Source organism: Rhipicephalus sanguineus, chromosome 4, assembly GCF_013339695.2.
Source record: "Rhipicephalus sanguineus isolate Rsan-2018 chromosome 4, BIME_Rsan_1.4, whole genome shotgun sequence".
Classification (NCBI taxonomy): Eukaryota; Metazoa; Arthropoda; class Arachnida; order Ixodida; family Ixodidae; genus Rhipicephalus; species Rhipicephalus sanguineus.
Window position 1 is genome coordinate 865,974 of NC_051179.1, and position 3,315 is coordinate 869,288.

The 3,315-nt window shown below is 46.3% G+C and overlaps 1 long non-coding RNA gene across 50 annotated transcripts; it reads right to left on the minus strand.

Annotated features, from left to right (window-relative positions):
• Window positions 1–1,432: 1,432 nt before the first annotated feature.
• Window positions 1,433–2,655, minus strand: LOC125757991 (uncharacterized). 50 transcript variants are annotated; one of them, XR_007415673.1, is made up of 4 exons: window positions 2,558–2,655; window positions 1,913–2,492; window positions 1,769–1,843; window positions 1,433–1,670 (listed from the first exon to the last, which is right to left on the minus strand). It is a non-coding gene; the product is annotated as an uncharacterized LOC125757991 (long non-coding RNA). The 50 variants fall into 50 exon arrangements; XR_007415676.1 differs by having other exon boundaries at window positions 2,533–2,650; XR_007415677.1 differs by having other exon boundaries at window positions 1,913–2,252; window positions 2,303–2,650.
• Between the last annotated feature and the right edge of the window lie 660 nt (window positions 2,656–3,315).

Sequence of the window (3,315 nt, forward strand, 5' to 3'; positions counted from 1 at the left end):
GCGTTGCTGGTCTCGCTGTCATCAAATACCGGAGACAAAGGACGAGGGACTTGTTTTCCCGACCTTTCAGCTTCGTCCCAAGTTTGAATACAAAAAAAGGCGATATTAAATAAATACTAAATAGAAGTAACTACCATGCCCACTCAACTCACCAAACAATCGGAGCACATGGGCCTTGTAGCTCGTCTTGCCATTATTCTTGGTGCCACTTTGTAGAGTCGAAATCGGTCGAAATCCAAGACATTTATGGCTCAGAACGTCTCCATCTGGTGCACGCTGAACACAGTCTTCACGTTATCGTCGCGGAAGCACACTAAAGCAAACATAGTGTAAGTAGGCTTACGTGAAGCATCGAGATCACACAAAGCGCGCGCTATGGCGACAGACACGACGTTTTGGCTTAGCTTGGCCGCAGGCTGGGCTTGTCTTCGTATCGGCCGAGCGCGGATGGAGCGCCAAACGCACGGTCGGTCGCGTTTGCAGATCCACAATTCTTTCTCCTGTATCTTTACAGCACTACTTATATTGCTTAGCATAAATAGTTATAAACTTTACATATTATCCAAAGCTTATCTTAAAGCTTAGCACATGGCTTAGCCTGCTTAACCAAGGAACGTGTAAAAAAAATGTTCACACATGCAGCGTCGCCACGCCGCGCACCGTCTCACTTTTTTTTTTTTTGTTCGTCACCTGGCTGGTTCTATGCCGGTTGTGATCTCATGGCGGTTTCTTTATTATTATTCTGTGGTGTCTATGTTGTCGATTCCTTCGCAAGTTCTTCTTTAGCGTGTTTTACTATAGTGCCCGTTTACCGCACGGCATGTACGGAGACACCGTACCGCCGTGGTCGACACGCCGCCTTTTTATATAACTCTTTTAGTCGCGTGAGTTGCTAACTGCACACGGTGTCTCGCTGTGTACGATTAAGCTCAATCGGGATCAGACTTATCAAAAGTGAATTGATCCCGTCTGCAGCTTGCGTATAATATAGCCAATCATGATCAAGAAATTTGATCGGGATCGGGTCCGACGCGCTCAATCAGTCATAAGATGTTATAAACACCTACCAATAGGCGGTAGCTGTTTGAACAATAAAACTCCTGTTAACCTTATACATCTTCTGTTAGTACATTAAGAAACCAATAGGAGTACTTATTTGACCAATACAACTCCTATTGGCCCAATAAGTCACCGATAGGCAGCACCGATTTGACCAATACAACTCCTATTGGTCCAATAAGACACCAAAAGGCAGCCCCTATTTGACCAATACAACTTCTATTGGTCTAATAAGACACCAATAGGTGGTGGCTGTTGGTGTCTATTGGTACCCATAGAAGTCTTATACAACCAATACAGCTCCAATAGATGTCCTATAGAACCAATAGTGATTTCCTATTGGACCAATAGGAAATCCTATTGGCATTTTTGCTAGGGAACCTAACCTAACCTAACCTAACCTAACCTAACCTAACCTAACCTAACCTAACCTAACCTAACCTAACCCAACCTAACCTAACCCAACCCAACCTAACCTAACCTAACCTAACCTAACCTAACCTAACCTAACCCAACCTAACCCAACCTAACCCAACCTAACCCAACCTAACCTAACCTAACCTAACCTAACCTAACCTAACCTAACCTAACCTAACCTAACCTAACCTAACCTAACGTACCTAACTAACCTAACCTAACCTAACCTAACCTAACCTAACCTAACCTAACCTAACCCAACCCAACCCAACCCAACCCAACCCAACCCAACCTAACCTAACCTAACCTAACCCAACCTAACCCAACCCAACCTAACCCAACCTAACCCAACCTAACCTAACCCAACCTAACCCAACCTAACCCAACCTAACCCAACCTAACCCAACCTAACCTAACCTAACCTAACCAACCTAACCTAACCCAACCTAACCCAACCTAACCTAACCTAACCTAACCCAACCTAACCCAACCTAACCCAACCTAACCCAACCTAACCCAACCTAACCTAACCTAACCTAACCCAACCCAACCCAACCCAACCCAACCCAACCCAACCTAACCTAACCTAACCCAACCTAACCTAACCTAACCTAACCTAACCTAACCTAACCCAACCTAACCCAACCTAACCCAACCTAACCTAACCTAACCCAACCTAACCTAACCTAACCCAACCTAACCCAACCTAACCTAACCTAACCTAACCTAACCTAACCTAACCTAACCTAACCTAACCTAACCTAACCTAACCCAACCTAACCCAACCTAACCCAACCTAACCTAACACAACCTAACCTAACCTAACCCAACCTAACCTAACCCAACCTAACCTAACCTAACCTAACCTAACCTAACCTAACCCAACCTAACCTAACCTAACCCAACCTAACCTAACCCAACCTAACCTAACCTAACCCAACCTAACCTAACCCAACCCAACCTAACCTAACCCAACCCAACCTAACCCAACCCAACCCAACCTAACCTAACCTAACCTAACCCAACCTAACCTAACCCAACCTAACCCAACCCAACCTAACCCAACCCAACCCAACCCAACCTAACCCAACCTAACCCAACCTAACCTAACCCAACCTAACCCAACCTAACCCAACCTAACCTAACCTAACCCAACCTAACCCAACCCAACCCAACCTAAACCAACCTAACCTAACCTAAGTTTTCGCAGCTCGTCTTGCACGACTGCTCAAATTGTCTCACGCAGGTCGGCTGATCCTAGTGCTTGAAAGTCGGCGTAGCTTGTGGTCGAGAAGCTGCGGTTGTATTGCCGTGTTCGCATCTCAAGCGTTTTCTCGATTGTTGTTGCTTCGGAGACAAATTCATGGACGGTATTCGGCGGATTCCTCATAATTCCAGTGAAGAGCTGTTCCTTTACTCCACGCATGAGGAAACGAACCTTCTTTTCTTCAGGCATGTTGGGATCAGCGGGGCGGAACAGCCGGGTCATTTCTTCCGCGAAGATGGCCCCATTTTCGTTCGGGAGCTGAACCCGTGTCTCCAGCAAGGCTGCGGCCCTTTCCTTTCAGACAATGCTCGCGAACGTCTCCAAAAAAGCATTGCGAAAAGATCCCAGATACGTAGTGTGGACTCCCGGTTCCCGAGCCATGTCCTTGCTGCTTCTTCCAGGTAGAAGTACATGTGGTGCAGCTTGTCATTGTTGTTCCAGTTGTTAAATGTTATGACCCTTTCGAACGTCTCTAGCCAGGTTTCGGGGTTCTCGCGATCATTGTAGATCGTTTTTGCTAAGATAGCACGCAAGACACGCACCCTCGAGCTTATTCAAGAATTTGCATGGCA